This window comes from Brachyistius frenatus, unplaced genomic scaffold, assembly GCF_029030835.1.
Source record: "Brachyistius frenatus isolate BFR_SWC_R1_liver_20210118 unplaced genomic scaffold, ASM2903083v1 Contig_181, whole genome shotgun sequence".
NCBI lineage: Eukaryota > Metazoa > Chordata > Actinopteri > Embiotocidae > Brachyistius > Brachyistius frenatus.
The window spans coordinates 618,685-645,883 of record NW_027210780.1 but is presented as its reverse complement, the minus strand read 5'-3'; positions in this window follow the sequence as shown (position 1 = coordinate 645,883).

Sequence of the window (27,199 nt, the reverse complement as noted above, 5' to 3'; positions counted from 1 at the left end):
GAACAGCAAGTTCATGAATGAGCTTTGCCTGCTTCCTGTCTTTATGCTAAGCTACGCTAATCCCATCCTGGGTGCAGCTCTGCTTATCACACAGACATGAGAAATCAGGACATGTCAATAAACTGCCTCCCAAAATGTTCAATGATTTGTTTAACTGACAGCGTTAGTCCATTAAGATTGAGCAGCATCTGGTCTTTGCAGATTCAGCTCTCAGCAAGGTCTGAGTAGCATCACTTGTTGACTTCTCAAACTAACATGAGGCAAACAGTCAGCCAGACCATCAGCCAGTGAGAGAGCAAAGTCATTTCATGTAGCACAGAGAACAGTCTGGAAGTTAATGATAACATTTGCTGAACGCAAGCTGCATCGGCAAAGAGGAACAGCTGTGGCAGGTGGCAGCTGACCGAGGAGGAGATGGACACAACAGGACGGCTGCTCGACGCCACAAAACACACACGGCTTAATACAGCGGGAATAACAGCGCTGTGACAGTCTGAGCAGGAAACAATACATATTGGTCTATTGTAGGCAGGAATGAAGGATTTTACACTGGAATGAAAACTAAAATATTAAAGTGAGACGCTTCAGCTCATGTAAACTAGACAAAGGCAGGTGGATGATCTCCACACATCCTTTTACATGATCTGTGACACTGAGACCAACATCTTCTGGGACTCACCTGCTCTGATCATTGATTTTCAGACTATCAGAACTGATAGGAAATAAAATAATATTTTATATGATCAGGAAAATAATATGAACTCCAAAACTCAGTTTATTTACAACTTGAACTTGAGTTGGGACGTGTTAGTCTCGACTTGAATAAATAATTACTTTCATGGCACTTTTCTTGTGAATGTCCTTTACTCGTGAGACCTCATTACTTTATGTTAACTTGGAACTTACATGTGTTTACTTAAGCCTCTTCACTTAAGACACGAATCAACGATTCCTATACGAGACTTCAGACTTAGATGTGAAAAACACAGACTTTTTTAGATCGCTCCAACAATTCAACCACAAACAAAATCGAATGGAAATCTCAGTCATCCATTTCAATAATTATGTCAGTTTGGGGCTAAAAAGGTGAAACATGCAGCGTTCAGTGCTGGTTCTCACCCCCGGAAAACAAATCGGGGTAAAAAAATGTCAACTCATGGTAGCTTGTAACTGCACACTGTCCCACTGGGCCAATCAGTACAATGTAAAAAATGCTGCACATCATTTCCCCTTGTTTCATCCATGCCTAATTATCTGTTGGAGGTATTACGTGATAGATGGAGGCACAAATCATATGAATGATTCAAACCCATCGACTTCCTGCATTTTTATTTTTGTATTGTAGGAAAAAGGAACCAGCAGAACATATCGTTCGGTTATCTTTTAAGTTTTCCAAATGATTCTGATTAATGCTGGAAATTCAAAGTTGAGAGATGCTGTGGCTTTCACCGACTCCTATCTTCACCTTTGTTTTTTTTGTGAGGGAGCTTGTTTCTCTGTCACAATCTACCTCATCTTCAGCCGCTGAGAAATAAATTGCCCTGCTGCCGTTGTGTTCTGCTTCCTCTCCGAGCTCACTTTCATCTTTGTTCCCTCTTTTGTGGAAAGTGGGTGCATGTGTTTTTCAGATGGAAGCAGGCAGAGAGGGTTGCAAAGATGTGTATGAATAAAACCAACTGCATATTTTGTATATGGGGAAGTTTTGCTTGTCGGCTTCTGTGTGTGAATTTGTAAGCAAAATGTTATGGAAGATGCAACCAGGCTTTATGATTCGCTCATTTCACACTGCAGAGTAGTGTTTGCGCCGCTGTGTGTGTGTGTGTGTGTGTGTGTGTGTGTGTGTGTGTGTGTGTGTGTGTGTGTGTGTGTGTGTGTGTGTGTGTGTGTGTGTGTGTGTGTGTGTGTGTGTGTGTGTGTGTGTGTGTGTGTGTGTGTGTGTGTGTGTGTGTGTGTGTGTGTGTGTGTGTGTGTGTGTGTGTGTGTGTGTGTGTGTGTGTGTGTGTGTGTGTGTGTGTGTGTGTGTGTGTCAGTGCTGCAGGTCACAGGGCTGCGAGTCCACAGCACAGCCAACTGTTGTTGGCAGAGTGTGTGGCGCTCTCATTAGAGAAATGAAGCGGCCTGCTGCTGCTGCTCGTAGCTGCAGGCAGATGTTGAGGGGCAGGTTCCCAGAGGGCACCGAGGATTAGCACTGCTGTCTGCTGGTCATGTCTTTCAGTGGACTTTTATTGCTTCTGACAAAATGTCACTCCAGGTTTGACACATTAGCTCTACTGTGGGTCCCTGAAGTGAGTTCACTGTATGTTTTGTTCTTGTTTTACAGTACAGCAAGTCAGATTGGTTTTGCAGAATCTGTGTGATGAAACAAAAGGAGGTCTTAATAAGAGCTTGTATTTTATTAGAGTTGTTTGACTCTCATTACATAAACAGTCTGTATGATTTACAGACATTCTTCTCTAAACCAGAAATGTAAACCTGTTTCTGGCACCAAAGTCCTGATGATACATCATTTAGAAACCTTCAGTACATCTACCACATTTTGAGACAGTCCATCTTTGAGATGGGATCCAATTCTGGAGGAGCGAGAGCTTATCTGCCTCAGAAAAAAACAAAAAAACAATGGACGTCAGGGCTAATTATAGTCGTTGGGATTCATTGTGAGAGGAACATGAATGCTTGTGTCAGATTTCATAGCAATCCATCCAATAAGTGAGTTTAAGTTTCAGTCTGGATCAAACAGAAAGTCCACCTGTTCAGAATGACATCATCACACTGCCATCGATATAAATGGCCACGAAGTCACTGTCACTGCTTTAGTTTAGCGCTTAGCAGACATTTTGTTCCTGTTTTCATCTAAACATATGGCCACAAGTGAACTAAATCTGCTTTCACTACTTTAATATCTAGAATTAAAATTGTTTATAATTTCAGTATTCTGGTGGGTTATCCATTTTTTATTCTGTTTTTGTCAGTGTACAAGAATAAGACTATATCAGAGCTGCAATTGAAATAAATGATGGGCGGCCACATCCCCAATAATCATATATGGTCAAAATGTCCCACAATATATGATTATAAATATAATATATCAACAAGCGACCACGCACAGACGTCCAATTGCTGTATTCATTAATGGAACACAACATGAGTAAGAAACTTATTCTGACCCATATGAACTTGTAGTTTTAATGCGTAAAAATTCAGATTACAGCTTCACCACGTTAATGGGAAGATAAATAAACACTCACCATATTATTTTGTGGGAACCTGACTCTCCGTGGACCGGTGACTGATAAGGAAAGGACAAAACAAACCATCAGCCCGCATCCACACTCGCTTATTCTTATGTTTTCCATCGAAATGCTCAAAGACTTGTTTCCATTCATTTTTGCAGGTTTCCATGACAACTTCTAAAACGGTCTGATCTTACAGCAGCTCTTCTAACAAGTATATTTCTCACTGTGCAGCAGCAGTTTTGTTTATATGCACATCACATCACGCGGACGCGTCATGCTCATTTTTGACAACGTGCACAACCAATGCTCCAAATGGTCGCAGGATACATGACGCAGCCATCATGCAAACACAGTTAAAGCAGACGTATCTCTGACCTGATGAGACGACCTCAGTGAGGGGAGATGTGATGTGTTCACTCTGCAGTGAAAGGAGCAGACGCAGCGTCCGTCAGCAGCCCGCCGCTCGTCCCCGTGTGTCTGCCCTCTGAAAAGAAACAAATTAATAATTCAAGGTCATCGCAATCTCATCAGGTCACCGGGTCATTTCCTTGTCGAGAGGATGGAGGTATAATGTGTGTGTCCAATTGTGTGTGTGTGTGTGTGTGTGTGTGTGTGTGTGTGTGTGTGTGTGTGTGTGTGTGTGTGTGTGTGTGTGTGTGTGTGTGTGTGTGTGTGTGTGTGTGTGTGTGTGTGTGTGTGTGTGTGTGTGTGTGTGTGTGTGTGTGTGTGTGTTATTATCACCAGAGATGAGATTACAGTTTGGGATAAAAGCTCACACAAAGAGAGGTCTCTGCTGTCCCTCTCCTCTTACTGGCTGTCCTTGGGGTGAAGTCAGTCCGTCTGGCAGGCTGAATGTGAGGTTGTCTGCACAATAAAGGTATCAGTTTCAGTCAGAGGTGGCTGTCAACATGTCTGCTTCATGAGTCTGACAATGGCATGGACACTCTGTCAGGAGGAAGTCTGAGAGGAAGCGCTCGCAGCAGAGGATTTGAAGTTGACAGGTCTTTCCATGCTGTCAATCAAAGCCCTGCATTGTTATGTACTGCAGACACTGCACAGCTTACAGTTTTATTTTTTTTAACCAACAAACCTTCCAAACTAAATGACTTTATGGGTCATTTGTCATTGAAAGCACCAATGTGGCAATGACACATCACTCATTAATCTATTGCAGTAATGTGATTATTGCTGATGTTTCTGATCTCTTATTAAAATCCCCAAAAATGCATTGACACACAAAAATAATTTTAAATATCCCCTCCAGACATGAAAAACATTCATAAATCTTCTGCTTGGAACAAGGATGTGTGTCTGATGTGATTTTTTTATGATTCTGTCCTCAGGTTCTCGGTCAGATCCGGTTCTCGCTCCTCCCCAGCTCGTCCAAATATGGCCACAACCGGCTCCCAAAAACCTAAGAAAGCGACGGCTAAAATGTCACAAAACAGCAGTTTAACAAAGTAAAACTATAACCATAATCATACAAACAGAAATCTAAGAGCGATACAAAATATTGTGTTTAGCAAATGTATATTCCAGGTTGGGTGGGCAGCTCAGGCTCACAATCATCACACTAATGTTATCTTGTAGTTTTCCACATTTTCATACTTTCAATAGTAATAAAGCAGAGACAAATCACCGTGTCTGACATTGATTGAACTCACCGCAGTAACAGCTTCTTCTGGGGCACTTCATGGACAAACCACATGCAAAACTACACAAACATGTCGAATCATAAAAGCCAAATCACCTCAGCTCACTTAAACTGACCTGACTTCCTTTTTCTTTTTAAAATGAACAGGTTTTACAGGGTTTTTCAGAAACTCCTGCAGATGAGGCTGAAATGGCTTCAAAGGAACCTATAATGAGTTCATGTGTTCTCCTCCTGAAGCAAAACTCAGGCGAGGCGGTTGGTTGTGATTTCATTCAGCGTGATGCATTCACTGATTTTGTCCTTACCTTGAAGACTGGCCCGCTGACTGATGTATGCTCTACTGGTCATATGAAATAGGTTTGATTTTTATTCACAGACATTGGGAGCAGAGCTAAAGTGTATCTGGAGTTCAACTTCCTGCACAGCAGAACTGTTGGCTCGGTTGTTGTACTGCTGTAGTTGAAGAGCGGTTTGTGTGTCCCATTGTTTCTCCGATCACCTCCACATGTGCCCCTAAAAGATCTTCATTAGGCACATATTCAACTTACTATGTCATTTTTTATCACTTCTTTTTTGTCCATCCACACATCGATTTTCTGCCTCTTCTCCGAGGTCGGGTTGCGATAGCAGCAGGTTGAGCAAGTTCGTCCAAACGTCCCTCTCCCAAGCAACATCTTCCAGTCCCTCCTCGGGGAGTCCTTTCTAGGCCAGATGAGATATGGCAGTTTTGTGTCCTCACAGTTAGAAAACCTCAAAAGGAAGGCGCCCAGGAGGCATCGTAATCAGATGCCCAAACCTCCCCAACTGGTTCCTTTCAATGTGAAGGAGCAGCAGCTCTATTTTGAGCTCCCTACGGATGTTGTCTCAGGCAAACTGGCAAAGGAAACTCATTGCGGAGGCTTGGAACAGCGATCTCATTTTTTCAGTCACTACCGAAGGCTCATCTCCTGGTATATCAGCTCCCTCTTCACCATGACGGTTCGGTAACACGCTGACTTTACAGCTGACGCTGCACTGATCCACCTGTCAATCTCTCTCCATCCCGCACTGAACAACACCGTCAGATACTGAAACTCTTCCACCTGATGCAGGAACTCTGTCTGAACCCAAAGAGAGCAATCCACCGTCCTCTGGCGGAGACCAGTGGCCTCAGACCTGGAGGGTCCGAGTCTCATCCCAGCTGCTTCACACTCAGGTTTCCGCCTCCAGAACACATGCTGTCTGACGAAGCCAGAAGAACCACATCATCCGCAAATAGCAGAGAAACCATTCAGACGTCCCAGAACTGGAGATTTTCGTCCCCTTGGACTTGAAATTCTGTCCCTGAAAATCACAAACAACCTGGACGGAGGCCGACACCCACTGAAAAAATGTTTGACCTCTTTTCTTTTACATTTTTAATGCTACATAACTACTCTGCAGCTTTACTGTTTATCTTCAAATCCTTTATTTTGAAATTAGGAACGACTGACTACTTTTCCACCGTACCAACAGCAACAGTCACACAAAGCGTCTGATCTTTTGAACAACATCGGCAAAATAAGCACCTGCCAGGTGACGATAGCCGTCAATTTCCAGGTGAGAAAGGTTGAATTACGGCAGCGAAGTCACCACTTTGCTATGTGCATTTAAATATACATGATTATACTTGTTAACGTGTCTGTCTATTCAGTCTGAACGCTGGACACCCTCTTAACCTCAACACTCTAGATATGAAGAGAAGAGTACTTACTCTTCTTTGACTTCATAAAGTAAATTATTTAAATGACTTTAGTTTCTTTGTTTTTCCACAGAGGGCGAGGTTGTCCTTGTTACTACGCCTCATCAGCTCCATCTCTTCTCTGTTGGCCGTCTTGTTGTTGAGTCAGAGTGGAGGAGTTTTCACTCTGTGGTTTATTTATCAAAGGGTCAATGATCCACTCACAGATTGAAGTGCTGAAGTGCAGACCGTGAAGCTTGAAAGCAAGTAATGCACTTATTTGCTGAATATGTTTCCAGCTGCTGCTGCAGCGTCCTCACCGTCTACAGTACACCACCCTGACCGATCCCTTGGAGTCACTGCTTCATCCTTTTCCAGGGTGAGACCTTCATATTGTTTTGGTTCCGGTGAAGTTTGAGGTCTAACCCTGTTTTATTGAGTTTAGTGTGTGTTTTTTGAGATGAAAAAAACACCACAAATCACATTTTCTCTACAGGACACTGTAATGTTTGAAACTGTGCACCGAACTAGAGCAAACAACTGATAAACCTTGTAGGTCTTCCTCAGGAGAACGCCTCCTCATCCAGAGGTTATCAGACACCCTCGTGATCTCACGGCCGAATGCGTTGAAGAGGCTGGGGACAGTTTGAAACTTTCTTCATCACATCCCTGCCCATAAACATGATTTATATTGATGAATATCAGCTTAAATACAAGTTCAATAGACTTTCAAATAAGACTTACGTTCAAGAGAAATGCAGATGAGAGTATGTTGGGTGAGATGGCGTGCCCGAAGCGTTAACCCCGCACCGCTAGGCCCTGAAGAATCTCATCTGTTTTTACATTCATAGAATAACCTGAGTTTGATCTAATCTTCAATCATTTTATGAAAGTTTATATTCTCTCGGAGCCACACAGTGGGACTCTGTAAAGAATCTGGGCCTGTAGGAACGCAATAAGGTGAAATCTGCAGTAAAAAGTGAAGAGACAAAGAAGATACACAGGTTTTAAAATGTACTGAGTAAAAGTGATTGTGTGCTTCACGCTATCGCATGCTGCCATTAGATCCTGTGTTAAAAGTAGTTTGATTGTCTGGTTAAACTGCACTCAGCCTTTGAGATGATATCTAAAATAAAGTATGATATTTGGCCTGTTTTTAGTGATGTTTTATTAATGATGTCTCTTCATCTCAGTAATTGCTGAGAAATTGTTGAGTACGATATTGTAGTAGCTATACCTCAAAAAAATGAAATGTCTGCTGTAATAAACGGTAGTTAACTGTTGGAGTCTACAGAATGAATAGTTGAATGAATGTTAATATGATGCGTTGCAGTGTATGAAAAGACTGATTCAATTGATTTACTTTATTTGTGCTCATATTTGCACATTCTATAAAAAGTGCACTGAACAAATATTGTGAAAATGTTATAAGGTTACTCACTGGTCATGATTGGACGTCTTTTGTCGGTGGAGTCTAATTCGGTTTGGACCCCAAAAAGACCGGGCCCGTCCTGCCCTACAGCAACCAGGGACCCCTCTCTGAGGCACGGGGCAAAAAAAACAAACACCTGATAGTAAGATATAGCCACCGCCTGTCTTGATTCATAGACATCTGGGCCGAAATAAATGCAGATGTATGTATATGTATATATATATATATACACATAATATAAAGAGTGAGAGCTAAAACACAGATCATCATGCATCATGGCTGTGCAGGTCCCCAAAGTCGTGTCTTTGTGCTGATTCCTCATGAATAAAAAGAGAATACTGTATTTATTAGAGTCCAGCTTGTCTCACATGCGCTGTCTTCAGAGGAAACACAGACTTTAGATGTCCTTTGATATGCATCACATATTTCACATCTCTGAATGCAGCTCAAAACAATGTAAACACTTAGCATTTATCAGGCAACACAGTGTGGCAACAGTCGGCCACCCCTCCAACTAAACATCCCTGTGTCGCCGGGGAAAGGCTTTTAGGGCCCCTGTTTCAAGTTGTTTACTTCCTCTGACAGCAACTGTTTTGCCACTCAGCCACAGAGAACCACAGCAGAGAAGGAATTATTCATCACAGTCAAAACCGATGGCATTCATTATTTGCAAAGAAGAACAATGGCGTTCAAAGACTGGTGAAGACAAAAACTGTCAACGGAGTCATTCTGAGCTCTGAGAGAGAACGCCAAACTTTTACATTTGCACAAGAATTTATACTTTAAGTTTTGGACCCTGTGAGAAAATGCTGCCGGTGCTTTGAAGTGCCGTGCAGTCCATGATGAATAACAGCCAGTCAGGTGGCAATTGTGATGCGCTAATAGGATTGATGTGACTCGTCCAACCAAGCAGGTCTTTGTTGTCGTTTCAAAGAGAGATGAGAAGCAGAGCGTACGCCTGCCAGACCACAGCAGAGCGGGAACATCTCGGAGAAACGATCCAAACACCGCTAACAAGCCGGGGACATTGTTGATATTTTCTGGGCTTATATGAACCAAATCTTCTATTTCATCAGGCTGTATATGGAGAACAGCGCTAAGACTCTGGAAATGAAAAGGCAGTGTGGAACCACGGTACGTCCTCAATAAACCTTCTTCACGAGTTGGATGAGGTTACATTTCATGCACTGAGATTACTTGTGCTCCTTCCCAGTATGAACGTATGAAATAATATAAAATTAGGTCCACTTAACATGCAGTGCAGAACTTCTGTCAACAAAAAACCCTGTCAACATGTGCTTCCATCATAGCATCGTAGCCTTCACCGTCGCTAATGTTATGCCAGAAAATGGATGATGAATGAAATAAACAACCCAACAAAATTAATCAGAATTTGATCTATTTCATCTATTCATATTTGGAAAGTCAAGAAGAGACCAACATTATTGAATTATTTCGTCGCTCTTCAAGCTAAACCGAAAGTGAATACCTGTGGAGCATGAAGTCTGTAAAAAACAGAGAGCTTTATCTGGTGGTGACAGATTTAATCAGCATTGTGTGAATTCATATCACAAAAGGTTGAATGTAACGAAGGTCCACCCACACTGTGGGTCCTGTTTTCATCCAACTCGCTTGATACGACAACTTTCAACGGTCGCACACTGACGGCGAGGAATCGCCCCAAGTATGACGTTGTAGGCTGTTTTGCAGCTTCTGGCTCAAGCACCCTCACTCAGTAATTATTGTGGCACTGGCGAGTTTGGTGCAATTTAGACTCACAATACATTCAATATTAATCACATTTTTATTAAAATTAAGATATTAAAACAACAGCTAAATGACCACAAACCTGGCAACGGTGACCCTGTCAGGGTAGAGGAGTGCTTTGAAATCAAACATTTACATAGAGAACGATATGATAAGATACTGACGAGGTTAATATGTTAACGGGTCGCGGTGGCAGCAGGCCAAGCAAGCTGACCCAGACTTCCCTCTCACCCGCAACATTTTCCAGCTCATTTGTGACGTCATCATATAAGAAATAAGATAGATCAAATATAATTATTTTAGAAGTAAAAAATAAGAGCAAAGAATAAATACAGACTATATACACAAACAAACAAATAAAATGAAATAAAAATAAATAAATACAGTTTGGGATTAATGGAAAAAAGTGTCCGGTGCTATGAAATGAAAATGAAATGAACAGAGATGAACAGTGCAACGTTATTATAGGCTGGTGTTGAAGAGTCTGACAGCCGTCGGAACAAACGACCTGCAGGTGGCGCTCCTTCCTCCTCTGAGGGTGCAGCAGCCTGAAGGAGCTGCTTAAAGCTCCTCCAGTCTCATGGAGGGTGAGAGGTGGTGTCCATGATCCATGTCAGCTTGGCGAACGTCCTCCTCTCACCCACCTGTGGAAATCAACCAGCATCTCCTTCGTCTTGCTGGCGTTAATCTGGAGGTGATTGAGATCAACATCAGTGGACGAAGTCAGCGATGACCTCCCTGGACTCCAGATCGTTCCCTTCTCAAACCCGTCCAACGACGGCTGTATCATCAGAGAACTTCTGGATGTGGCAGCAGTCAGCGTTGTAGCTGAAGTCTGAGGTGAGTAAAACGCTGCACTAATTCTGCTTTAACATTTTTTTCTAATATTTTCAGAAAGTTGTGAAAAAACTGACCTATTTATTGTTTCTCTTTGAAGACATATTGAACGAACCTGTAACTGAACAACAACAATAGACGACTTTAAAGTGCTTAATTTTTACCAGTAATTTAACCTCATCTCTTGAAGATGTTACAATGCGATAAATAATAATTAATTTGTAAAGAACATTGAGTAACTGCTATCTCAGGGCACGATTGTGATTATCAATTTAATCATAACTGTGAAGCCCTTCTTGTGATTCTGTTCATGATTACTCACCGTAAAGTTTTTGACCTTTTACAATTAATGATGTTGATTTCTCGAGAAGAATACTGATGTATTTGTTATTAATAAAAAATGAGTAGGATTTTCCGGGATAAGGTTTTCACTGTTCCTCTTCAGGGTTTATTTTCATCTGAATGTCATGCAACATTAACATGACGGTGACGGATGCTCTTCAGTAGGATGTTCATTAGCCATGCATTAATATGTTTTGCATCTGCTAATACCATTTTTCTCATCGGGTCCCAACGGATAACGCTCCAAATAAATCACAGCCAGCGTTTTTACACCACTGTGTTGTAATTCATATAATTTCCCCATAATAATAACTCATGCTGTCACCATAATTAGTTAACTGTGTTTAATCACACGCAAAATTGATCCCTAGATAAGTAATGTTTCCAGAAATCCCTTCCCAACTGTGATTCTGTTGCCCACTCATTTGTAACAGCGCTGTGCTAATGACTGTGCTCTCGGTGGTGGTGTGGAAGGCAGTGGGAGGTCTGCGTGAGCAATACTCATGTTCTGGCAACACAACAGCTCAATACAGGCCTGTTCTTTATCAATAATTCCCTTTGCCTTGTGCTGCACGCCATTGAGGGAAATGACTGGAGGAAGCTGGCGAGGCCGAGAGAGAGAGACGCATGTCATTATGTAGGCTGGATCCTCCTGAGACGAGCCTCAATTCCTCTCTGCCGTCCTTGTGTTTCTGGCTCCCTGTATGTCTTCCCCTCCATCTCTTCTGTCTGTCGGTACGAAAACATGCACAACTCTAATTAATTAGTCCCATAAGACCTGGACATGTCTGAGATAACAGCCCTGATGTCCTCCTGCTCAGACTGCAGCTTCGCTTTGCAGATCTTGTGACTTTGCAACTTCCTCAGCTGAAGCCTTTTTTTCCCTCCGTCTCTTTGTCCACAGTCAAACACACGGACTCATTAATTCTTCTCAACACATCCTACACTGGCTTTTCTCCCAGTCTTAATTTACAAGCTCATGACGTGGGCATTCTGTGTCTTTTCTCATTGTTATGTCATATCGCAGCTAATAGTAGTTTACTCAAGAAATTGATGTGAACAAACTGATCAAATCTAAAGTTTTGATTTGATCAGTTTGTCTCTGCTGATTTTAATTATTGAGACAAACATCCTGATTTGTCAGTGTTCATAATGTAAATGGTTAAATTGAGTGAAGCACTCCATCATGGTTGTGTTTTGCAATCATGCTTTGTGCAATCCAAATCCAATGTTGACATGGAGTCGGTAATTTGTCAGCGGATTAGTTTTGATACTGAGGAAAAAAGACATTAGGATTATGAGACCATATTCTCTGTGGACATTAGATAACCAGTAGAGAATCAACAGTTGTGATTTTTGACACAGATTGTGTCTGCTGGCTTCGCAGCGTTTAACCCCGCCTCTTCAGGGACCGTGACAACGTGGGTCATAAACAAAGGCAATTTTCACGTCCCAGAACTTTCAGCACAGAGCGTGCAGATGTGATGCCTTCAAAGCCCGGTCGGCCTGTTCACACGACCGAGGTCAGACATGAAGGGACCGAAGATCATCTCTGTCTCAGACAAACACAGAACAGACATGTTGAGGTGTTTGTCAGGTTGTTATTTTTCTTTGCACTCCTCACTGTTATTTTCCCCAAAGCCACCACAATCTAGCGAGGTGAACAATTATTTATTGACCATATACATTATAGATGAAGAGCACAGTCTATATGGAGCATAAATATTCTACTGGCCGGTGGATTGTACCGGCGAAGGAATACGGACGCCACAGTCAGACAAGCTTTGTTAATACCTTCTGCTTTAATGCATTCTCTCTTCTTTCAACCTTTTCCTCTTTCTGTTCGTCCTTGTTCACCAGGGAGGAGAAAAGAAACCATTTTGTAGAGTATTTTTTGCACACTGTACAGTTCGCTGCAAAGCCCCACACCGTCTTTCACCCCGCGGCGTGTACTGTAGTCACTTTCCAGGTTTTCAGAGCACTTTGAAATAATATGCTGAATAGCAGGAATTGTGCAGGCTTGCAGGGTTTCAGACATGTGTGCATGTGTGTGCGGTGGATCATTTGAAATCTTTCTTATCTACAGTGTGTTCAAAAAAACCGAGACTAAAAAAGTGTGAATGAAGTGTGTACTTGATGGTTTAGTGGATGGATTAACAAGATGTTGTGCAGGTTCACTCCTCTTCATTTTGTGAACCCTTTAAACCTTAAGGGCTGCTGTCAGGGTCATTTCACTACCTTCACTTTCAACCTCCTGTATTGGTCATTAAAGAAGCTCACCATTCATGCTATAACTTGTTCTTTTCAGACCTGTCTCGGCTATCCAGATCTTTCATCATTTATTTTGATATAACTTTGAGATTTTTTTATATTAACCTTTATATCAAGGAAAAAATGCCTTATGAAATGAACTTTTTACATCTATCTCACCATTTCTATAGTTGTGTAGACATGATTGTCTAAAATCGGACAATTTCTGAACCATGTTTGTGGAACACTATGACTCAGCAATTTAAGATATGTATTTAGGAAAATAATAATAATAGATGGAAAATAAATGTCATGAATGACTCTGGGTGGTCGGGGGCCCAAACCAGGGACTCACACTCAGTGCATCCACCTCTGTGATATGAGCTAATAACTCCCACAAATACATTGCTATTATTTTTTCATACGAAGTGACATGTAATGTTGTTGGAGACAATACCAAAGTTAGCTGTGATTTCAAACTGGATTCATTGAAAATGCTTTGTCACACAGAGAAACGACGGGTTTGATCAGAAAGGGGAAGTTGTGCAGTTTATTTTGAGATGTGGTACGTTGGGAAGCTGTCGGGACTTCAGGCGTAATTCAATCCAGAGAGGCGGAGACGGACGCAGCGCTTCATGACGAGTCGAACTAGGATTCAATTTGATGCAACTTTAAAGATGATTTTCTCTGCGACGCTTCGTCACACAGATGAGGAATCAACATTGTTGGAAAGCTTAAGTCGTGCAGTTTCATTGGATACACTCTGTATCCCTCTCTGATTTATACCTGCTGTGCAATTCAACAGAGAACAAAGGGTGGGGATTTGGACACCTCCATTGGGTTCTAGGGGTTACGCAGCTGTTCACACCAACAACATATGAACACATGATTCTTGTTGAGTGCACAAGCTGGAAGAAAGCTTTGAGGAACTGGGACAAGAAGTGAACCGACTCAACTCTTACATGGATACACAAAACAAAACACCTGCTGACATTATACCTGAAAAACCTCCGGTGAGGGTCTGCCTTATTAAAGCGATAAAAATCCTGTCTCATCACACACACACACACACACACACACACACACACACACACACACACACACACACACACACACACACACACACACACACACACACACACACACACACACACACACACACACACACACACACACACACACACACACACACATACAACCTGGGGTTTGGTAATGTGATGGTGTTGGTTGGGGTCATGCAGTCACGCCCCAGGAGACAACAGTCTGTGCAGCCATCACCACACAGCTTTGCACAATCTCTCTGTCTGAACAAGAAACAAACCAGGCCGGCTTGCTAGCTGCTCATTCAGACATTCCTCATACCAAGCGTGGAGGGGAAGGGGGAGGCGGTCGGGGAGGTGAAAACGGGAACCGGGCACCTTGATGTGAGCCGGGCGAGGTAGCTCCACCAGACTCAGCGGCACAACACACCCCGGCTGTGACCGGAGCTGTCAGCACGCAGAGCAGACATCGCTGCACCTTCTTCATCGGACCGCGGGTGAGAAAGACGAGCGGGATGTGAGCAGTCAGGCGAGCTGCCGTGTTGACACATATGTTACTGTGTGCTCTCACACCAAAGTACACACACACACACACACACACACACACACACACACACACACACACACACACACACACACACACACACACACACACACACACACACACACACACACACACACACACAAACACATCATTTTGCTTTCACAGATGCATCCATTCACACTAACATCTTCTTTGTTCCCCTAAAAGCTGCATTCAAAGTTCATTTAAATGCTAATTTGCCCTTCGGAAACCGAGCACTACAGGCTGAGGCTGTTTCATTGTAACCATGGAACTGTTAATACTTTGGTCTGAAACTCATACACGTCTATCAATCACAGTTTATAGGGTGGTGTTGTGGTTGTAAAAGCTTTTCCATGAACAAAGCTGCTGTGGAGAGAGAAATAATCTCATTGGTTCAGTAAATCTGAAAAATCTCATCACTCTTATTGCATTAGTGATATTAGAGATGCAGCAGCAGCTGTTGCAAAGACACAAACACATGAGGGAGAATCTAAGTGGTGGCTTGACGATATAATTCATTGAGTAAAAGGATTAATATGGAGGAAATTGACATGTTGCCTAATATTATTCATGAAGTTTTTTAATGAAGCCATAGCCCACAGGTCCGGTCATCTGAACGGCGTTAGTACTTCATATTATGGAAGACAAAGATAGACGTGAAAACTAATGTGTGCGTCAATGCGAAGTCTTATTCAAGGAGCTCCTGACTGATCAGTAAAACTGTTTTATCTGCCACCCAAAAATGATAGATGTTGATTTAATTGCTTGACATTTTAGACGAGAGTTCACAAAGAGCTTCTTGTGTTCAGTGATGTTATCTTATGTTCTTGGGGAACAAATTGACCTACAAGCCACCGGGGTTTGAAACGGAGCTCGACACAGTTCGAACCCAAAAGCTCGAAACTCAAGAAATAAATAAAAAACCTTTGACTCAAGGCTTCGGGCACACATTTCAGGTGACAACAGAGCAGGCAGAGATCAGATTACCAGGAAGACTTTACACACAAACACCTGAATAAACTCTGGAACGATGAGCGCAGAGTACAACAACAAACCGACAGATTGTAAGAAGCACGCAGGATGAATACTCATGAAGGTGGGAAGACTATTGGACACAGGTGCACCCAATCAGGGCACAGCGGATCATCACGCAGGTGGGAAAACACCTGAACCAAGAGACAAGGGTGAGTACAAAACAAAACAGGAAGTAGACAAGAACCAGCAACACGTCTTTAGACAACCCGCAAAAACTAAAAAAAAGTATGCAGCACGTCTACAAAAAGGTTAGCTGATGTACCATCATGTAGCAGCATCTTCTGTGTTGCTGAGTGGATGACAGGATCAATGACAGCCAAATATGTAATCTGAAAGTCCTCTCCTGTCTGGCAAAACCCCCAAAATAAACAATATTTAAAAGAACAACTGAGCGAGTCCAGCTTCTAAACAGTCAGAGGATCTGTGGTGAAGTGAGCAGGAAGCTGTGCTGATGCTTGATGAGGACAGAGAACATCTGTTCTCTGGAAACACTTTTATTGTTGAAATTCAGTGTGTTTTTCAGAGTCCCCCAACACCTGTGTATACTGTATATGAACACGTGAGAGCAGTGCAACAGATACAGCAGAGTGGAAACTGCCCAACAAAGACAACACCGACTGGAACCCCAAGAGGCTTCAATAGATCTGACATCGCAAAACGTCACTGTTTTAAAGCTGGTGTGACCTTTTAGGACACACGCTCAATTTTAATCATGAAAATTCATAGACAACCAGGTGCCGTATGATGAGCAGTGTTCGCACTCTATTCCCTGGCCGGCAGCACAGACAGATGTGACTGATAAAAAGTTCCCCGCTCAAAGCCTGGAATCCAATTATCATAAAAGAGACAGAGTTTTGTAAGTCTCATGCTTGTGTGTTCAGGTATTGTGACGACGTTTTAGCAGCCACGATGAGCTGTGTGTTACTGGTACTGCTGCTGCTGACATCCTCATATTCCCATATACTGCACACATGCATTGCTTTGCATCGTGTGATGCATAGTACCAGGTGGTGGAAAAATCCTTTATTAAGTAAAAGCACAAATTCAGCAAAATATAAATACTCTGTAATACTTAAATACTACAATTTAAGTAAAAGTCCTGCGTGAAAAATCCTCCTCGAGTACATAAGTATATCAGTATTAGCAGCAAAAAGGCAGTTAAATTATAAGTACTGGTTTGGTCCTCCTGACATATATTATGACATCATAATACAGATCATTTGAGAATTTACCTAATTGCACATCACCACTGCACTTGAGTAAATACTCAGCAACTTTCCACCACTGCAAAGTGTGAATGTAATTTTAACACTTTCTGTCTGAGGGTTCCTGGAAGTTGGATGATAAACGCTTCTTAGATGACCTCTGTTTATCTGGAACGCCTTTCTCTACACGGCTTGTATGTGCTGGAATCAAACTCACACCGGAACAGATACGAAACTAATGGAAGTATCTTCCGGCTTTTCTTCTTGCTTCCAAACACTTTAGTCATTGCTAAATTATTTTTATACAAAACATGAATTCTGTTAAAAAGTTAGTCAAAGCAGCGTTTCGAGAAGTTGCATATTTTCAGAAAGTACATGTTATTATAAATTTCTGAAAAGGCCTGCGAAGAATGTACAAAGAAACCTTCCACATCTTATCTGTTCACCAACACTGATTGTCTAGCAGCCTCGGTGCTGCTGGAACAGACTGTTCTGATCCGCTGAGTAATGGTGTGTCTGTAAATGAAAGTACAAAGTGTTTGTTTGTAAAAACTCATTTGTTTGTGTTAGCTCGCAGCAAAACCAGTGATGTTCCTGCAGGAGTGACCGGGAACATTTTGTCGGCATTGTTTAGAATCTCTTTTCTATTATTTTAGATGCATGAAACCATCCAAAGAGAGACAATTCACGTTCTTTGTATGCTGTGAGCATCGATGTGATGAGAGACTGACACATGACAACAGTTCTCATCGTCCTTCGGTTTGGCTGATTAGCTCCTCTGAAGCTGCGGTGAGTCTGACCTGACTGCGACTGACCTTTGACACACATTCAGAGATTCATTTGAAAGGCTTTGTTCGCTGCTTTCAAGACGTGGATTCAGCTCTCTATCATAGCAAATATAAATGGATAAACAGATTGGATCACGTGCTCATAAAGATCAGAGATGAGTTTGGATGAAAAATGTGTTGAACAGCAAAATCATTTTTTTTCATATTTTTCCCCAACATGCAGAATGACAGATATAATCCAGCAGTTTTTCTTCTCTGTCAGTGGAGCCGAATAATGAGGTCAGCAGTTAGTCTGTCTGTCTGTTTGGCCTCAGTGTCATTAAAATCATAATTGTGGTTGCCACCAGTCCTTTAATGGCACTTTTTGGTTAGAATCATCACTTTGAACCAAAAAGCTTCGATACTTTCACATCATGTGCCATTATTTAAATGTTTAACAACTCATTTTTATTCAATTGTTATGCAATGTGTGCCTTTATGTATGTATCACTGCAGTCTGTAATAAAAATAAATTAAAAGAACGTTTTTTGGACTTGGACCAGTTGAATTGCCAGGCCCTGCAGCGACAGTCTGGCAGTTTGGGACTCACTGACCAAAACATAAGTGGTTCAGCTAAAATTGAATTGAGTTCACATTCAGTGTTGCTGTTGTTTAGCATTATAAAACAAACCAACAAAAAATAACACTGCATAAAAGTCACATGACAGGGCATAGGTGAGTTGTGATGAGTAAAAAGGACCAGGACCTTTTGGATCAATGCACTCCAACGTGACAAATTTTGAAAACTTTAGAAGAACATATATCTCAATGCTCACAGGCCCCAAAAAAAAAAATCTCCCATCTGTTTGCAGCACAACTTTCCTGTCAGTTTTTCACCTGCTGTCTCCTTGTAATGGAGATCATCAGCACTTCTCCCTCCATTCTGCTCCACTGGCTTTCACCGCTTGTAAACGTATTATATCGGCACATTATGATGTTATAGGTCTGCTATTCTTGCAGTTACAATATGTAAGCACTTATTATAAAAGGGTCAGCAGAGACGTGGCGCTGCAGACTCTTAAAAATTCACAAGGGGCCATTATTTACTTTCATTAGCTTCATGTGCAGCAGTAAACTGGGCTGCTTAGGGACGCTTTATAGGCAGGAAATTTACTTTTTTTTTTATCCAACGGGACTGTATGCTAGCCCGCTAAATGGATTTTAGAAGTTAGCTGAAGTTTGGGTTGAATATTGAGGGCAACAGATGCTAAGCAACACGACTCAGCTGAATTCAAGCTTTGACACTAAAACAAAATAAAACCACAAAATAGTTATTTGAACACTGAAGTTCATTGTGATAAATGAAGGTAAAGATGTCAGGAACACATTGACTGCATTTGCTTGTCAGAAACTGTCCACACATATGAGATGGTTCATGATAAGTGAAGAGTGATCACAAACACTGTAAACCTCTGAATACTGTTTTCTTCTGCCACAGGCATGCCTCCATCACAACGTGGCCTTTTCCCACTCATCACAGGAACATTTCTACTTTCTCTCACCACTAAATGTCATCGCTCGTCTTATTCATGGTGGGAAAGTGTCCTCGAAGCTTGTTTTATTTTCATATAAGCAGCTATGGTGAATATTGGAGGGCAGATCCTGAGGAGTTGCAGGATATTGTGAACATCACAACCTTTAGCAGTCGTTTGTACCGCTTTTGGGTTATAAGGTTATGTTGATCACATGAATTAGCTCTTCAAGTGGACAAAATTAGTCTCTCAACATGAAAGAGGAGACAGCGTGAATGCTAGCAACCACCTCGACACCACGTCGAGACATCAGAATGAACACACACTCAGAGGCACTCTGGGCTCTGACTGATATGTTTTCTCTGTAATAGGACCTGGTGGGAAATACCAGTCTTACTGGTCAGGTATTTGTTTTTCCACCTCTGATGAGATGAAGAATTCTCCCTGACTGCACAGATGGAAAAACCTGAACATATCGTATTACATGTAGAGCAAATATTTCATAAGTAATTGAGTGAGTCAGCCTGCCTTAAAGATGAGTGAGAGCAGTTCTTCGTTTCAGTGGAGAATTAAGGCATGGAAAAAATGACTCATCAATTGAAAAACATTTAGCAGCAACAGCCGCATAACATCTCTCGACCAACTAGATCCATACAGCCTCATAAACACACTGACACATACTAGTGCAAAAAACCTGCAACGTGCAAATATTTCACATATAAATATGCTGTTGGTGTGGCTGCAAAGGGCTCTCGCTCCCGTATTTCATAAATGTATAGTAGCTTTACAAACTTTACACTCAGCTTTTCTGTTGTCTGTTTTTATCAGCTAGTCTTTGAAGTCATCATTTTGGAGCCAAAGCTCCTGACATTTAATTGTTTTTTTTAATCTTTACCTTCCTACGCAGCTACAAGAAAAGGCATGCCTTTACTGAAGAGCTTGCAAGTTGTTGACGAATGGAAAGGGGATAAAGCCACTCAGGCAATACGGGAAACATGAGATAATACGGAAAGAAAAAGACGACATGGGAAATATTCATTCTGATAAATGGTAACTCCAATTTAAACATGCAAACAAAATTCCCTGATATTCCATGAAATTATCTGACCCGTAGGAGGCCTGAATATAATATATTAATAATCATTGACTTCTGTAAACTGCAAAACAAACCCTCAGAAAAACCTTGGCTGTGAGTGAGACGCAAGTTTTGATGCTGAACGACAAACAAAAATGAAGAAAATATATTTTTGCTTCCAACACGGAGAGAAGTGAAAAGGGAAATTGAAACAGAGCCAACATAACACCGTCAATATCACGAGGGATATATTATAATGTACTACAACCTTCTCATAGCATCGTGCTTTTTCTTGGAGGGAGAAATTAGCCAGTTCAGTTGCATGAAGCCAGCACACCTGGAACGACATCTCAGCACAAAACATCAATGTCGTGAGGAAGCCACCAGAGCGTTACAAGAGAAAACGTACTGACTTCAGATATTTCCCCAAAAAAGTCTCAACATCAGCCAAAGCACCTGAGGCCTCCTCTGTGGTGTCTGAGCTTAAAAGCCATTAAAAAAAAAAACAGCAATTCAAAACTGTGCTTTTGTCCAATGACAGTTTTCTGCACAACAGAAATAATGGGAAAAGACATTGTTGATAAAGTTGTGGGAAAACTTGGTAAATGTTTTTCACTCCAGTTTGATAAATCAACAGATGTCAGTGAAAACATGCAGATCATTTCTTTGGTGAGATACATCAATTTGAGAACTCCTCATTTTCTGCAAGAAGTTGAAGGGAAAACAACTGGAGCCATTTTTAATATTGTTAATGCATTCGTCTGTGAAAATGGAAATCCCGGAGATCCTGTCAGTGTGTGTGCTGTAGCAGCTGCATCAATGTCAGGCTGCGTGATCTGACTCATGGCACCGGTTTTCGAAAATTAAAACCCGAAGTGCAGCAGACTCACTGTAAAACAAAGGGAAACACCTACGTCCAAGAAAATGAGTCCTGTGTGCGTGATGTGTTGAACGGCGGCGTCAAGGAGATAAACATGATTCAGTCGAAGCCACGTGATGTGCGACTGTTTCTGAACACGCAACTGCTGTCACACAGACGTGCACTCTCTCTGGGAAAAATACTCAACGGGCAGTTGGGATTTCTTTCACAGTAAAGATCTCCTGCTGCCGCCCTGTTTGAAGACAGACTGGCTTGTGAAGATGTGCTATCTGGCAGACAAGCACAGCAACACTGAACCTGTGTGACAAGGTGGATGAATCTCTGAAGAAAGCAGAGTTGTGACAAAGGACATGTGCAGAGCAGAGTTTCACCTGCTTTCCTCAGCTGGATGTGAAGTTACTGCAGTACTCCAGTGAAGTCAGACATACAGGAACGTTTGGCCAACGTGATCGGTGGTTTTAATTCACCGACATGAAGGAGAAATCTGCGCAGCTAGACTGGGTGAGAAACCCATTTTCTCTTGTCTGAAGCTAATAAAAAAAATAAAACTCTTATTACAAGAGGAAAAACTCTGGCAGGCGTCAACTGACCGTGGCATCCAGAAGAAGTTTGACACGTTCACTTACCAACCCGGTATCACGGCAAAGCGTGAAATAGACACGCCTGTCCACTACAGCAAAAACGTGAGATAGACACGCTTTGGCCTGTCTAGGTGTGGAAGTTGCACGCTTTCCTGTCGTGGTCGAAAATGAAACCAACTACATGCTTTGCAATGCTTGACAGACATTTACGTGTGTGTAAGTTTCTCAGTTTTGCCGTGATAGTAGGTCACAATCACAGTTGTGGGTGTGTGAAGAAGGAAAACAAATGAGCTGGGAAAGAAAGCTTTGGAGTGAATACATATCTGCATGCAGTCTCCTTTTCTGCAATGACTGATCAAAACAAAGTGAGGAAACAGACTGTGCCTGTAAAAATACTTTGATCACTGCTGTTACTTTCCTGACAATGACAATGACAAAGATTCTCAGTGTGGCAAGAGACCATGTTTCTCACTAAATTGTGAGTTCAATTTATCAAAAATACTTGGTACAGTGAGACTACGGTGCATTCTCCTCCACTACAAACACAGGTTTTGAAGATTGCCGACAAAGTGCATTCACAAAGCAGGTGAGCTTCAATACAGCATTTCAGAAGAAACTGCTCTTCCTTCTTGAGACGTGTTTTAAAGCTCCAGTATCACATATAATCATAATGGATCAATGCTTTCCAGCTAGTTCAAGCAGTCCAGCCGACCTGCCCGCTCTACATCATGTGACACGCCCAACCGGAAACCATCAGTGACGTCATCGTTGGTTTGTGAACGTTATGAATCCTCCAGTTCAGATTCTGTCCGTCACCATCTTTGCTAGTTCGGAGCGGTTTGGAGCAGGAAGTGACCATATTTGGACGAGCTGGGGGAGGAGCCAGCGGTGGATCTGACCAATCTGATTGGAAACCTGACTATACTACGTCCCGCCCACCGATAGCTGTAACCTGACTGCACCACAGGCCTGTCAATCAAACAGACACGCCCCCAAAAACAGGTCTTCTTGAATCTTCTTTTCTAATGAATGAGGGATTATTTTCAGATGGACCTCCAGAAAACTAATAAGAAGGAGTGACTTTAGCTAACAACACCGAGATAACTGATGGACACATTTTATTCACTTTGGATTTGATGAGAGAAGTTGAATGGGAGTCTATGGAGCCAGAGGCTTTTTGGAGCCGACCTCTAGTGGCACTCGCTGGTATTGCAGCTGAAGACACTTCTGGATCAGAAACATTTTACAGACCTGAAGCTACGAACTGTTTTATATACAGTCAATGGACATACCTCATACTCCATAATCATATAACATACACACACTTTCAGCAGCACCACCACCACCACCACCCAAGCATCCATCTGCAGGCTCCAGATGGTTCAGATATTTACTCATTCCTCCACAATATCTGTATGTAATCACATCTGTGGGGAATGATGAGGCAGGAGCCTCGACACCAAACTCCGTTTAGCGGCTGCAATTATCATTTCAAACGTGAGCTGTCCGACTGAAATTATATAACACGTGAATGCAAACGTGTTTCATATGTTATTATTTAAACCTGGTAAACTGTAAAGTCCAAGCTTGCATTCAACGCTTCTTCGAGAGTCTAACTTTGAAAAATTCACATCAGTTGACTCCTAATTCCCTTCCTCACTCCCACTTCTCCTTAAAAGAACCGGTTCCACGAGCAGAGGACCCGGGGGTGTGAGAAGAGGCATGAAAATGCCATCAGTGGGGAGCTGCGGGGCTGTTATCAGATTCTCATGTGTATTGGAATAGACAGGTGTGACCGGTTGACACGACAATAACATCACACACCAGCATGCTGACGCTCCTGGCCACTGACATCACTCACGCCTGGTTTCCTGTAATCCAGCGAGGTAGCATCGGCTTTAACATTACGCGCGCCTCCGAGCCGGATCTGAGCAGGTGTTGTATTTCATGCCGGTCTCGGAGCTCCCCGACGTCAGAGAGCAGGGGACTCCTGAGCTGTTCGAGTAAACAGCCGAAATATGGCAGTCTGCGTTCTCTGACATATCAGATGAGTGTATTTGGGTGTTTTTAGGGTGTTGCTGGGTCTGACACCTTTTTTTTTTTTTTTTTTTTAATCAGTTAGTGGTGGTGTGGGAAAAGTTAAAGGGGAGACAGAGATAGAGTGAGAGATGAATTTAGCTTCTTTTGGGCAGCTCACAAAGTTAATAACAATTTTAATGCGTTGAGAAAAGGCTGGGGCCATATTTAAAAATGATAGATAGATGTGGTCATCTTGGTGTTTGATGTTCCATCTCTGCTTCCTGTGCATGACATCATATTATCACCTCTTCTAAGTGACTGTATTGTTGCTGCAAGAAACTTGAGGTTAGAAATAGTCAAGAAAAATGTGCTATTATTGTTATTATTAATTCATTTATTTTGTGCTGTCTTTGGTTTCTGCTGGTTTATTGTTCGTAAACTCACTATGTGAGTTGGAAAGTAATAAAAAAAAAAAAAAGAAGCTTGAATCACAAAAGAGTAAGAGGTGAATTTAATTGGAAAACAGTTCTCCGTGTCGATCATTACTCACTCAAGTCTGAGCTCACAGACGTGATGCACATACTGATATTTATTGTAACTTACACTTTCCAAGGATATAATTACCCAATCTTCAACATCGATTACAAATAAATGCCCACAGATCTACTTACAAATAATGAAGAGTTTTCAAGAGGATCATCGTGATTTTCTGTTTTCAGTGATAATCATACTTTTAATACTTACCCACCCACTCAGAGGATAAAGGAGCATTTCATCTATCATATATGCATACTCCTATTTTCTCTTCGTTTTATAATACAAAATAATATCAGCAATATGTTGTGAAATCCCTCGGATAGTTTGCCCCACGTCGGATTTACAATCTTTACTAAATAATTCTGCCAATGCTTTGGGTTTTTAAACAAGATCCCTCAACACTTTGTTCTCCAGTCCTTGAATACAACATGTGCAGCCAATCCCTCCCTGCAGCTCCTCTGTATTATTTATCATCCAGCGAAGACATCCAAGGACTTTCTCCAGAAAACAGATCCATCACCAACCTCGTGGCTTGGAATAACATCCCACAGTTCGTTGTACAGTTCTGGATCCATATGTTTCAAACACTCACAGCTGATGTGATCGTGGTGCAGCCCGGTTCACAAGGAGGGATGTTGTATTTCTGGCTGTAATGTACACCTCCTTCAGCGAAGTAATGAAGATGGTATTCCAGCATCATGATCTCACTGCACTAGAACACTGCACACATGTTTACTGTTATGAATCCACACCTCAATCATAGTTCACACCATGATTTGTCCAGCAGGAGATGTATAGATACCTATAAATATATTTATTTTTAAGGATAGGCAGAACAAGTTTCAAGTCTGTTTCCAAACAGCAGTCAAGAACCCATAAAAACAGATTATGCTTCCTGTATTTATTCCTCAAATTCATACTGTTCTTTACATAGTTCCATCCTAAATGTCCTGTCAATGTAAGAGATTGGAGAAAAATGTGTATTTAAAAGTTTATCTAACACCAATATCATGCTCCAGCAATCTGATCTTGAGTTAAACCTGTATTAGTATTTAATCACATCTTTTAATCCTTACTTTGGGCAAAAACAAAAGGGGAATTAAATACAAAAAGGATTGTAATTTTGGGGGATATCTACAACAGTTTCTAAAGAATGTTGGGAAACTGTGAAATGTAGATAAAAAGTGGAGGCAATGATTTTCAAATCATGTAAGCATATATTTAATTGAAAATACAACAACGACAACATATGATATATGCTCATTTTAAATTTGATGCATAAAATGTTCATTTGCAGTTATTGTTGCACTTTGATGTCACTCCAGATTCTTGATTAAGTCCTAGAAGTGTCGGTACAAATACGAACCCTCTCTATCTTGTAAAGTTGTTTGTGTTAACATGTTTGCATTCACATCCAGCAGAACAAAGAAAGACTAATTCAGTGTCGTAATATTTCTGGTCCTGAAAGTCCTGAAAACATTTTTTTTGTTTTCAACTTCCATCTTGTATGTCGTCATGTGATTCATTCGTCGTCACATCGTTCAGTCTGACTTTCAGATCTGCCATGTTTTTAAATTCTCTGAGGCAGATCCATCGAACATATGTTTTTTGAATTCTTGTAATAACCAAGATATACATGAACATTTCACAACATCCTTCGTGTTTGGGGGAATATTAAGCTGGTCATCAGCCCTGATAGTGAATCATATGATATTATGGCCTGCAGCACTGTGGAGTTCCCCTTAGAAACTACAAACAAAGCCGTACCATTGTTCACATTCACCTCATCTTGGAACTCTAAACCTGCTTCTGTACATTTAGAGGAACTCCTTTGTGTTTTATAGAGTTTTCACTTCAGTATACAACATTAGTGTCAATAAGCCAGACGTTTTTCACATGGTCTTAACTTCCCCTTCTTGTTCCCTGATTCTTTTCCAGGCAAAGTTTTTCCAGTGAGAGTCCTGGAAACTCAAACCCATGAGTGATCTCATCGCTACGACTACAACGAGGGGGGAAGTACAGGCTGAATGTGCTGGATGTTCAGAGTTTCAGATCAGTTCACCAGAGGGTGAGCTGAGCAGGGAGGTGTTGATCTGCCTGCGCAGTCAGCTGAGTTTCCATTGACTCAAAAATAGCTGAAATATTAATCTGTGGGAAAAGAAGGAAGTTGTCCTCCCTTTTAGAAACATCTAGACTTCTAAATTATAGTCAATGATCACTTGAAGTTAAACTAATCAATACATTTTCAATGTTAAAATAAGCTAACAGGTGTTTCTGATGACAAATCCACAGAAAATTCAACTCTGCAGGTGGCATCGGCAAATTGTTTTGGTTTTAATTCTTTAAACAATGTTCAGTTCGCCTGCCTCCAGAGTGCTTGATGTGGTCTGCATTGTGTTGTAGTTTCCTTTGTAAAGTTGGTGCTATTTCATGAGATCTATTTAACAATTCTTGGTGACTAAGCGTTCTGTCCTTTTGTTGATGAAAAATTCACACTTATAATTTTTTAAGGTTGAGTCAGAGCTACAATCCATGAAAATAATAATATTTTCACAAGTACCATCTCAGGCGAGAAATCCCTGTGCTAATAAATATCAGACAGCGTTGACATCAAAGTCTTCTGCTCGCTGCCGACAGAACAACATTCAACTGTTGCAGCCTATCATCTTGTCACTGAGTCTCCTGAGCTTTCAGACGTGTGGAAAGGTGTCACAGGAACATTAGATTTTCAGAGTCCTCACACTCCAAT